General features: G+C 37.1%; 1 protein-coding gene across 2 annotated transcripts in view; it reads right to left on the bottom strand.

Annotated features, from left to right (window-relative positions):
* The window catches only part of LHFPL6 (LHFPL tetraspan subfamily member 6), a 217,942-nt gene that overhangs the window by 59,920 nt on the left and 144,541 nt on the right, over nucleotides 1-13,481 (bottom strand). The gene's annotated exons all lie outside the window — the stretch shown is intronic.

The following is a 13,481-nucleotide window of genomic DNA, read 5'->3' as shown; positions in this document are numbered from 1 at the left end:
AATGAACAAATGAACACACGAATGAAATAAACAAGATCTTTTTGACTATGGCCAGTCTTGTCTATATATCTTTTTTTAATGAATAATGTAGGGCCAAAAGCTGAATTACTTGCTAATTCTCTTTTATGAGATTTCAGGGGGAAAAAAAAGCTTCAGGGATAGTTAAATATTCAGTGAACTTAAAGAACAAATTAATGTAGGTGTCCTCGTGTATCCACACGGAGTATAACAGATTCAACATTAAATAATTGATTGGCTAGGAGTACACTCGGATTCCTAATACAAAAATTTAAAGAACCGAGTAACGCTTTGTGTGTTTTTAGGACGCCAGAAAGTTAATATTGGAGTAAAAAGAACTTTTCTTTCTTTTTTTTTTTTTTTGCATTTCTTACTTTTGTATACCCCCTTATTTTTAATAGATGTGTGTATATTTTACATTTTTCCCAAGAATCTCCTTATAAAGCAAGTGGCATCAGCAGAAAGTAAAAGCCACACATTAAAAACGGTGGATGCTAAGATGAGTTGGAATGTGTGCAGCCGTTGATGCTTGTCATACACATCTGCAAGACCCTCATTAAGGCAGAATTCCTTAGAGCTCCAAATAGCAGCTGTGCATGTTCTTCAGTTACCAAACAAAGTACCTGATTTGGTCACAGAAAGCTCACAATGTTGTCTTATCTGTGAGAAATTAAACAGCTTCACTTTTCCTATCTTAGCCTTTCATACTCTCAGGCATTAATATAAAATATCCACTGTGGCCAACAAGCCCTGCGGACTGCACAGCATATGAACAGTCACACTGGTACTGGAACCCCAATGATTTTCCTTGTGTCCACTTGTCTGTGCACACCGCCCCAAAGAAATGTACGAGTAGGAGTTTGCAGTATAGAAAGATAAAATAGTTTATAATTAAATTGGCCAATACGGAAATGGGGAGCTTGTGCACAAAATGAACGGACTTTCCTTTCCGACAGCGGGTATGGTACAGATTCTAGGGGGTAAAGTCACAAGACACCGTGGCTTAGGGGGTCAGGGTTGTGCTAGGAGCAAATGGGCCGGAGGCGAGGTGAGGGTAATGAATCACTTCTTCAGGTCTTAAGGACAGCTCTGAGGTCTGCTCCAGTGTCCCTCTATCCGGTCTCATGGGAAAGTAGCCAGGGGGTCGTTCCACCTCAGGGCTCAGGAGCTGAACCATAACTTAGGTCAAGATGTATCTTTATCCCGCCAGAGGTCCCACCGTGTTACCATTAGTCAGGTCCAAGCTACTGTCCTCTGCTGTTGATTATCTGAGAGAAAGTCTAGGTGTCTGAGGGGTACGTGTATAGAGAGATGATTTCTAGAGCTAGGATTTACAATGAAATTTAGTCAATGTCATAAGTCCCTCAGCTTCAACATTCACCCTGAGCTGCCTAGGAAAGGAAAGGTGGACGATGGAGTCACTACCTAGTGCTATGTAAGGTGCTTCCCAATGACCAGAAGCAGGATTCAGCAGCTTCTCTTTTTCTGAACCGTTTCAGCAATGTTTCTCTCCCCTTTCTGAAAAGAAAGTCAGGGGTGGCTTACGCTTCCCAATTTGTCAAACGGTGAATTGGCCTACATGTGAAATGCTGGCTGTGCTAATCCACCCACTTAGTTTACGAAGACAGACCGGGGAAACCCAGGAGAGGCTACACTCCCTACTGCACTGCCCTCAATCCTGCTTTAACAAGAGAACACACACTTTTCAAGGTGAAAAACATGATACATAACAATGGTTGTTTCTCTACTCTGGGACTTTTTGCTTCTTGGAAAGGGCAGTTCCATCTCTTCTCAGGAAGTTCCAACTGCTGTCAACGGTGCGACCATAGTGGTCTAAGATCAAAGCCTTGGACATATCCACGAGCAAAGAAAGAGTAATATTCACAGGCAGCTTTGGATGAAACGGTTTCAAACCATATTTGGTATTCCCACTCTCTTCTCTGGAAAATGTGAAATAAATTACTATAATTCTTATTTAGATAAACATGGTTTTATTCCATTAAAAATTTCTAAGTGAAAAATTTTACAACCAATAAATTCCACATTCACTGTATGTGAAATAAGGGTTGAGTCAGTCTTGTGAAATTAATTAAAATGTTTCATCTTCTACTAAAGCTTGCAATATTCCTAAGCGTTTGGGCAAAGTGATTTAAGTTCATCATTCCTTCTAAATCTTATTTTTTATTGAAATTTCTAAGCATTATGAGTTCTGTACATTCCAGTCCTAAATTTAAAAAATAATCATGCTTCTCTGCCTGCAAAGAGGTCATAAAGTATTATTCTGTTTTGCTGGAGGGTCTTTTCTCAATCTGAAGCTTATCAGTGTAGCTTAGAATTAACTAAAACTTTCTACAGATACTTAAAAAAACCAAGTACTTTTCATAACTGTTAAGAAGATACGCGTTTCTTTTACAGAAGTAACAATGGAGGGAGTGCTTGTTTGGAGATTCTAGGAAGCGAGCAAGCTACTTGTGTACCCTTGAAATTATATAAACATCTGACCCCTATGCTGTACACCTGAGACTAATATAAAATAATACTGACTGTCAACTGTAACTGAAAACACTTTTTTTTTTAAATGGAGGGAGTAATGATTTTCAACAAAGTGACCAAAGGTACAATGAGATTTGATAGGAAACACATATTATAGCTTACTACAAGGTGTAGTGTTGCTGTAGGGTCTGGATCACCAGCTGCATTTGCACCTGCTCGCCGTACCTGGACTTTACAGTATGAGGCCTGCCTCCCTCAAATGAGGCTCTCTGGAGTCTCTGCCCACTTTTTCCCACAGCTCCCTTCCTAATTGAGGTAAAGCACACCCTCAGAAATAAGGCTTATTTCCCAAAAACTTTAGAGTGTATGAAGATTATGGTCTGGACTATTATGCAATGTACAGAGTATGCCTTTGCTTCTCAAAGAGTAATCTATGCCTCAACTTGAACTTCTTTACGTAGGTTCACCCTTTGCTTGTCCTTTCTACAAGTAGCAATTAACGTTACTAGCATTATGGGGGGAAGTAAGACGGTCGTTGAAAAGAACTCTTCTAAAGGAAGGAAAGACGAGAGAGCTCACAGCCACGAACTGGGGCCCATCACAAAAGTTTTCTCGACACATCAAAATTTCAGAATTTCTTTTATATATAAGTATAACCCAAGACGCCTTCCAAGAACTGGCTTATGAATATCAAGGGACATGAGCTTGGTGACAAGTAGGGAAGATAACCCCTAAAACTTTCAGCAGGTTAGGGGAAAGTGGACTTTGTCAAAAGTTAGAAAACTTGCAAAAGACTATGTGAAAGGCTTGAAAAAACTGTACTTTCACTTTCATTGTTAGAGGTAATGGAGGGAGAGGAACATCTGAGATGTGGGAGAAGAGGACCACTCTGGCATCCTGCTGCAAACAGCTGTGCCAAGACAAAAACAGCCAGGAATGCCAGGGTCTGTATCTGCCCAGCAGATTCTCAGTTTGTACCAACAGTCCTGAAGTTATTTGTCCTGAAAGGAATTCTCTTCCTTCTCTCCTACAGTGCAGTTCTTATAAAACAGCAATGTCTTGCTATCAAATTCTGAGGCTGAGTTATTTTTTTTCCTCAAAACTAGGAAACAGTTTGGTAATAAAACTGAAAAGGAGTTGTGCTTTTTCATTTCTGTTTTACCGAGAGGGCATTCTTATTCCTCTCGTGGTAGCAATATTTAATATCTGTCAGATCACACACACACACACACACACACACACAACTAAATCACAAGTGTGGATGTCCATTTACTTTCCTTTTATATTCCCACAGACAGGCTGTCAATCATGGTCAAACGCCAAAAGATTGAAAGTAAAACTTCAAAATGTACTTCAAAAAGTAATGCCTGGATATCATATTTACTTATTGGTTTAAAATGACTCAATTATAAAAATGTTTGTTTAAGAATATTTTGCAAAATATAACTAATAATTTAAAATTACTTTTGCAGATGTTACTAAATATTGAATTCATAAACCTTGAAGCCTCAGGTTTATAACACACCAATCACATACATACTGTGATGAAATAGATTCCAGCTTTATGACTGATCTTACATATTGAAAGAATTTTAAAACCATTCTCAATGTCATTTAGATGATTTCACTGGGTGAATGGTAGCCCACTGTTCCATTTTTTGTTTTATAAGGTATGAAATCAGATGTTTCATACCAATAATTATCTTCATTGCCAAATGAACATTCACTTGGCAAGATCTCATGTCAATGGGCTGACAAGTTCAAGGTTCTAAGTTCATTTCCACTGGTAAGCAATAGAAAAATGAATGGGGTCATTCTGGAAACTCACAGCTGTCATCTGTTTCTACTTAGCCAAAGAAGTCCAATAAAAGGACTTTTGGGGGGAAGGCAGAAAGGCTGAAAAGTGGTTTCAGAATACTATAATTTGAAGGCTGGCTACATGAACAAAGCCTTTTACATAACATATGTGAATTCTGTTTCCTTACCTGGCAAAATATTCACATACAAAACCAACCCAAGGGATGTGACAGCTCATAGAGCTGTCCAATCAGGTAGACTGGTTGTCTCAATATGTGGCTAGCACAGTAATATACAGGAAGGAGCAAGTATAAACAATTGGTTTGGGTTTTTTTTTTTTAATTGTTTTATGTCTGTCTGTCTGTATGTATTTTTTGCTTAAATCTTCAGGACATGACCTTGTCTCCTGTCCCTTTTAGCAGATTTTGTTAGAGATCATCTTGGGTTAATAACCCGGGGGCAAGTACCAGGAAATGACAAGTTATAAAAGAAGTTACACTGCTGTCATAATATTCTATACAAATGGCAGCAGACTATATGTTTTAATGTTAGCTACTGCATATTCTTAAAAACACGGTGCTGGTGTATTTCATTTCAAAAAGAAAACACAGTGGGCGACAGCCACAGTTCCCTACAAAAGTCAATTCTTTTATCTGGAAAGCTCTCTTCCCAGCTACTTTACCTCAGCAATTTATTTTGGGTCAGGAACTTCATTGGTGTGGTTTTTACTGGAGCCAAGAATCTATGAAAGGATGCGACATGTATACAGCTCTCAGCAGGTCTCTTGCAGTACCCAGATTATCTCAGACATTACAGAAGATTTCACTGGGTTGGAGTATCAACACCACTTCCATATGCCATATGACTTAGTGAAGTCTTACTTCAGGATTATTTGAACCATTTATTTTTCAAACAAACAATGCAATGACATCTTCAAAGTTATATGGACTGTAGAGCACACAGGTCAGTCTACAGGGAATTTCACAAAAACCAACTTCTATAGCTGAGAATTATACTACCAAAGAACCTTCATTTCCCTTATTTCCTTTAATCCATTCCATGGTGTGGTGATAACCACAGAATCACCTGTTATCTCACAGACAAGACAGAAACTCTTGGTGTCTAATTCATCATCAGAGTATCAGGGGTCAAAATTTCTGTACCCTCCTTGTCCAACCACTTGTCCACTGCCTTGTCCATCATCACCACGGGAAAACTGTATTCCTAGATCCTTAATATGTACATTTGGTTAAAGTCTTGCCCCTGTTTTACAGACTGCACTATTAATGTAAACATATAACTGCTACCTTCTATATAATCATACAGATTAACCATGACTAAACATCGGGTTAGATGGTTTAGAGGACATGAACCTTTGGAAGCCAAGCTACAACCAAGTGGAAGATACTTAGTCCACAGGCTGAATCCACACCTCAGTTTAATGTCAAATTTTTTTTTAGGAAGTTCATAGATGTGAAAACAAAGCTCTACAAAAAAATGTCCCCTGACCGTCCCCACAGATATCACATTCAGAATGATGCTTTAAACTCAATACTATAATTGAAGTGGTATTTAACACATGTATAATTGGAGTATTGTCTTGATTTTGGATCTATTGCATTTTTTAGACACAAAACGAAATGGGGCTTAATATGGATTAGGGGAACCCAACACTGACACAAACACTGGATTTAGTGAAACTGTATTATGAAATGAGATAACACCACTTTTTCAAAAAAGATAAAGCAAGATATAGCTTTTAAGTACCAAAAGAATCTTTAGTCAAGGGTACATTATCCAGTATCTCTTAAAGTTCAGAAATAAATTTTAAAGACATGCTTTTTCTTTATTAATATGGATTATTTCTCTGGGTATTAAGGGAAGATTAAAATTTGAGAGGAAAATAGTAATTTGACACACTTGATTCAAATGCCTGCAACTCTCTGACACACAGAAGCTGCATAATGTGTTTGTATTCGTCTAAAAAAATTATGTGACCTGAGCTATTTGCCTTAGACACTTTCACCTCACCTTTCTCAATGACTGTCTCTCTGTGTCTTCCACTTTCCTTCTTGTCCGCTCTCTGAAACTTCAAAATGAATTGACTATAATATAAAACTGAAGAATGTATGTAATTTTACTCACAATAGAGCTGTAGCCTGGTTTAATTCTTTTCACATGTCCACATAATTTTTATTGTGGTAAAATACAGATACCATTTTAACAATTTTATGTGTACAGTTCAATGGCATTAAGTACATTTACCATCACTATTCATCTCCAGAACTTGTCCATCATCCCAAACTGAACTCTGTGCCTATGAAACAGTGACACGGAATCTCATCTCCTCCCTGCCCCTGGTGATCACTATTCTGTTTTCTGTCTCTGTGAATTTGACTCTTCTAGGTAGTTCATATCTGTGAAATAAGGTTGGCTTAATTTTAGAAGGCTCAAGTAGAATACAATTTATTTATCTTAAGAAATAAACATATCAAGCGAATTAAGTTACCTTTATGTGTAGACCTCCTTTTGTTGGCTTGGGTATCTTTAATTATGAATAGAGAAAAAGTCCTCACTTTTTGCTCTAAAATGACACAAATGCATTTAGTTTATTACATGCACTTTTTTTTTTTTCAAGATAATTCATTTGCCATTCAGCTCCAATCATATGCCAGATACTATGCTTGGCAGGACCTGAGGATAAAATGGTGATCAAGACATATAGTTGCCAACTTCATACAGCTTAGGTGTAAAGGGAGAGACAGTTAACAGAGAATTCGAATACTCTAATAAAGGTTCTGATAGGAGCAATGCTTCAAGATGCACAAAGGAGAAGCATCGAAGTCCACTTGGGGAAAAAAGGCTTCCAGGGAAAAGGAGTGGATAAGCTGAGACATGAAAGACAAGTAAGAATCAGGAGGTGGGAAAGAGTGATTCAGGCACAGGAAAAGAGTGTCTGTGAAAAAGACCTGGAAGAATTTCCACGGAGAACGAGTCAAGTACGAGAAAGGAAAGAGAGGTGAGATAGACGGGAGCCAGGGTACACCGGCCCTTACGTAAGTCATATCGAGGAGTCTGCACTCGTTTCTCACAGCAATGGGACGTTGTAGAAGGAGTCTCTGCATTATTGTGACACGATTATATTTCAGAATGCTCACTCTGTCTAGAATTGGATTAGAAGCAGGAGAAAACCTACCAAGGAAAACCAGTTGGGAGACTATAGCAGAAATCCAGGGATGATAGTGGCATGAGTTACAGTAAAGGTAGTTGGAGGGAAGGAAGTGTAATCTCCTCTGGGTTGAATTTCTGTAAATCAACATGTGAGATCTGACAATTAAGTTTGTGAACTTGTGGCAACAATGTTGCTAACCTGTTTTGATATCAGAGGGATTATCCATTATGAATTTGTACCAACTGGACAAAGTTTACTATTTGGAAATGCTGAAAAGGCTGCGTGAAAAAGTTAGACGACCTGATCTTTTCGCCAAAAATGCATGACTCTTGTATCACGACAATGCATCAGCCCACACAACACTCCCTGTCTATGAGGGAGTTTTAAGCCAGTAAACAAATAACTGTATTGGAACATCCTCCCTACTCACCTGATCTGGCCCCCAATGACTTCCTTCTTTACCCGAAGATAAAGGAAACATTGAAAGGAAAACATTTTGATGACATTCAGGACATCAAGGGTAATACGATGACAGCTCTGATAGCCATTCCAGAAAGAGTTCCAAAACTGCTCTGAAGGGTGGACATAGCTTCCCAAGGGGAGTACTTCGAAGGAGACCGCAGTGATATTCAGCAATGAGGTATGTAGCACTTTTTCTAGGATGAGTTCACTAATTTAATTGTCTGATCTCGTGTGTGTGTGTGTGTGTGTGTGTGTGTATATAAACATACAGAGGGTTCCAAAAAAAGTATATACATTTTAAGAAAGGAAAAAACTACTAAAATTGTAATACTCAATATATACCGATAACAAAAGATGAATATAAGTCATGTGCATACATTTTTTTGGCAGCCACGGCATATATACATATACATATACATACATAGACAAAAAGAGCACATATAAAATAGCTATATAAAATAATCATGGTTTTTCCTAAAGTGTCTCAAGCATTGACATGAAAATATAACCAAATTTGTGTGAAACTGGATAATAGAATAAAGTAATTTAAAAATAGTTTGACCTTAGATTTGGAAATTCAATGAAATTTAGAAAAAGTAGATTTCCATCTCAGAGTCTCAATTCCACAATTTAGGGGAATCAAGTTTTAAGAATGCGTAAATAAATGAAAATTGTGAAAATGAGAAACACCAAATAGTTTTGAACAGACTGCCAAGTAAAGCTGTCAAGACTCGCACCACAAGCTCAGCCTCACCGTACTGGTAACAATACCATGGGTTGTGAATGAAACATCCATATGTGTGAATGTGAAGTATAAGAGCACACAGAGTAAAGAAAACGCGATGTGGCACTATGGAAAAATTTACCACTTGTTCATGTGCCAGTTTACATTCACATAAGTAAGTAGTGAAATAGCATCCAATCTAAAATTACGGGGATTTTTACACTGTTAAAAAACATCATTGCAATTTTTGAAAATATCCTGGTATAATTTCAGAGATCTGGAACTATGTGGCTGTCATATCTCATTTCTGTCTTCAATAAATGATTATGAAACTTAGACAGAGAGCACTATGCATTCCTAGAATATTTCCAGAATTCTTTAATAGGGCCAAGTATCTTAGCATTTTTTGAACTACTAGAATAATAGTATTGTTTTGTACCCTTAAATTGTTTTAGACAAATTTATTAGGTATAAGTGACATACAATAAACACCACATATTTCAAATGTACAATCTGATGAATTTAGGCAGATACATACCCATGAAACCATGGGTAATTAAGAATTTTATAACACGATATGAAGATGTGTATGCATAACTGTCTTTAACGCACTTCGTATAAAGTAGTACATATTCCTTTGTTGATCCCTCATTTGAGAAGTGCTTACTAAATATCAACAAGCAGCAATCTGGCCAGGGAAACTCCTGACAAGGTTGCAAACATCTGGACACACACATCTGTTCAAAAGTCAGTGATCTGAACAGAAGACCCTAGAGAAAGAATTAGTGTCAATGTGATATTCTGTGATAAATGGTTATTACCAAAAATCCAACATGACACTACGAGTAATAACAAAACTGGCAAGTTAAGTGCAAACTAAATGACCTCAGATTTTATGGAAATGTGAAGCCCTTGATTGCTGCTCAGAGCTGTCACGTTGCCAAGAAAATTCAGCCTAGAAGTATAGGAATTCCTGTCTTTCCACCGTGGCCCCTTAAATCAGCTCCCCCAGCCAAAGAGCGCTCAAATAATCCAGCAGCCACCAGGGGCCTCCTTGGACTCAAAACCTGTTTCTTCTACTCCTTTCAACCCATTGATTTCTGACTCTTGTTTTCCTGGCTCTCTGGACCTATTTCTGATCCTCTTTCTGTTCTGGTGACTCTTCTAGACTATCGCATCGTATCAGGCTTTTTGATGCCCATTGATCTTTCCAGCGTGTGCCACCGCATCGACCAATAGGTTCTTTGATTTGCAGTCTCAGCAGCATCTATGGCTCTAAGAGAGTTCTGGAATCAGAAAGTTTCCTGGATTCAGAAGTTTCTCATGTCTTAATTACGACAACAACTGCTCCCACTCATTGAACACCGACTACACGGCAGGTACTATGTCAGGTGTTTTCCACACGTAGTTTCATTTAACCCCCACAACAAACGTCTTTTTGAGAAAACTCATTGGTATTGACATTGTACAGATGAAAGAGCTGGGAAGTTAAATGACTCATCCAAAGTCACAGAGCTAACAAATATACAAAGAAGGCACCAGGATTCTAACTCCAGAGTGCATGCTTTCCTCTCGCGCACACTGTTTCTCTACCAAGCAGTTACAGCAGAGTGAGTGTGGTGGCATTTCCCACGTTGCATATTACAAAGTAGTCAAATTGACACAAATGCTTTAATCATTTTGGTGCCAAGTAAAATATTTTCTAAGCATGGAAACTGTATACCATTATTGAAAGCCATATGAAAATAAAGCACACAGTTATGTTGCTGACACATGTATAACTTTCTAAACGACAACTTGCTAATATGCCTTAAAAGTTTTGAAAGGTGTTTATTTGTTTTAATAGAGCAATTTTACTTCTAGAAACATAGCCCAAGAAAATCTTTACAGTTCTAGAAATAACTACCCAAACATGCCCCCCAAACAAGAGATTGATGGAATTAGTTTTGAAATGTCACTGCATTGCAGGGGTTTTCAAAGCATGGTCTGTGGACCACTGACTGCCAGGCGATTCATGAGGTCGAATCTGTTTCCATCAGAACACGAAACTATTACAGGCCATTTTCACTGTGCTGACATTTGCACCGACACTGCAAAACCAGTGGTGGCTAAAACTGCAGGCACCTTAGCACAAGTTGAGATAGTGGCACCAAACTGTACTAGCAGCCACACTAAAGTGTACTAGTAGCCATGTAGTGTTCACCACTGTACACTTGCCACTGAAAACTGCCAGTGTCACTTAAGGACATCCTTGATGAAGTAAAACTAATTTTATTAAACAGCGACCTTTGAATACATGTCTTCTTAATATTCTGTGTGACAAATAGGCAAGTATGCACACAGAAATATGATGGTTGTCTTGAGGTAAAGCACTTGTGTAATTGTTTCGAGTTTCAAGCTAAACTAGCCTAATTTCCAATAGAACATCATTTTTACTTGAAACAACAACTGACAGAGAATTGTACAGATGAGTAATGGCAGATGTTTTCTCCACAGTAAGGGAAGTAAACCCAATGCTGATAGTATTTTTTTGCCAATGATAAAATTCAACTTTTCAAACAAAAATAAGAATTTTTGGAAAATTTGTATCTGTCACAGGATGCTTGACATCTTCTCAATACATAAAGACCTTTCAGGTGAAGTCATTACTGATATTAATAACTACAGTTTTTTTAATTATTATAAGGTCAAATTTATCAACACAAGTATTTAGAAGATCTATATAAGTCAACGAATCAATTTTCCAAGTGACATAATGTACGTTACAAAATTATGCATAGGTTAAGGCTCCATTCAAAATGCAAGATAGGATGATGAATTTTAATGTAACATAATACGAATTGTTCATGAATTTCACATTTTAATCAATTTTTAAGAAACCACCACTTGTCAAGTTTAGATATGGCTTCAAAGGAGAATATTCATAATTATCTGAGAATGCTATTAAAATACCATTTGCTTTTACAACTATATATTTGTGTGAGCACATATTTTCTTCACACACTCATTCAAAACAGTATATTGCAACAAATGAAATGCATAAATATGAGAATTTAGCTGTCTTCTATCAAACTAGGTGTTAAAGAAATTTATACAACAAACAAGTGTTGGCGAGGATGTGAAGAAAAAGGAACATTTGTGCACTGTTAGTGGAATTGCAAATGGGTGCAGCCACTATGGAAAACAGTATGGAGGTTCCTCAAAAAATGAAAAAAAGAACTACCTTATGACCCAGCAATTCCACTCCTGAGTATTTTTCCAGAGAAATCCAAAACACTAATTTGAAAAAAATATACGCACCCCTATGTTTACTGCAGTGCTATCACAATAGCCAAAATATGGAAACAACCGAAATGTCCATCAACAGACAACTGGGTAAAGAAATTTGGTACATTTATACAATGGATATTACTCTGCCATAGGAAAGAATGAAACCTTACCATTTGTGACAACATGGATGGACCTAGAGGATATTATACTAAGTGACATAAGTCAGGCTGAGAAAGACAAGTACCATATGATCTCACATACATGTGGAACCTAAAGAACAGAATAAACGAAAAAACAAAGCAGAAATAGGCTCATAGATACAGAGAACAAAGTGATGTTTGCTAGACTGGAGGGGCATTGGGGAAATGGATGAATGGATTAGGAAATACAAATTGGTAGTTACGAAACAGTCACAGGGATGTGAAATACAGCATGGGGAATACAGCCAATGACGTTGTACAAACTATGTATGGTGTTAGATGGGTACTAGACTTAATGGGGGGATCATTTTCTAAATTATATAAATGCCTAACCACTGCACTGTACACCTGAAACTAATATGAAATAATATTGAATGTCAACTATAACTTAAAAAATACACATATACAGTCATGGGATGTAAAGTACAGCATAGGGAATACAGTCAATGGTATTGTAATAACTATGTACGGTGTCAGATGGGTAGTAGACTTGTGGGGGTATCACTTTGTGAAGGGTATAAATGTCTAATCATTGTGTTGTTTTATACACTTGAAATTAATAAAAGCATTTTTTTAAACTTACAAAAATGTGAAACAATACCACTTCTCTTAACCATATTTTTGTTTGGGAAAATATAATTATTTCTATTAACACGCACTGAGTTTAGTATTATTTTCAAATTAATTAATTAATATTATTAATCTTTTTCAGTTTTAATTTTTACCAAAGTAAGTATCAATAGCTATAACTTACATAAACCAGAGTTCTTTAAAAGTCTTCAACGACTCTTTTTAAGAATGTAAAGAGGTCCTAAGACCAAATCATTTGAGAACCAGTGATATAAGAGAACTTTGTATAGCCACTGAATATTCCAGAAGGTTATGTCCAGAAAGATCTTAAAATAAAATATAACACGCGTAGAAAAAAATAACTGGAGGAAAATGTACTTCAGTGTTAACCCTATTTGTAAGCTGTGAAATTGCAACTTTATTTATTTTTATGTATAATGGTTTACTATTATATATTTTTATACAATGAGTATAGCTTGCTTATGTAAAAAGCTAACAAATCATTAACAAATAAATGAATACCTGAATTGAGTCACACATGAAGATAGTTTTAGTCTAGGAAAGAAACTGTTCTTTCTTCACTGCCTCTGCATTTTTATCCCGTCCTCTCCTTTCCTCCTGCCCAGTTGTCGATTCCTGATCTGCACATTTCTTGTCCACAGCACCTGCCTCCTGGTGGAGGTTTCCTAACCATCTAGGTCCCACTAATACTTTATCTTATAAAACAACCTTTCCTCTCATCTGCAGATTACCAACAAATACTAAAGTCATTGTT

The sequence above is a fragment of the Rhinolophus ferrumequinum genome, chromosome 4 (genome assembly GCF_004115265.2).
Source record: "Rhinolophus ferrumequinum isolate MPI-CBG mRhiFer1 chromosome 4, mRhiFer1_v1.p, whole genome shotgun sequence".
In the NCBI taxonomy this organism is placed as follows: domain Eukaryota; kingdom Metazoa; phylum Chordata; class Mammalia; order Chiroptera; family Rhinolophidae; genus Rhinolophus; species Rhinolophus ferrumequinum.
The sequence above is the reverse complement of the archived record's forward strand: the minus strand, read 5'-3'. Positions and strand labels throughout refer to the sequence as shown.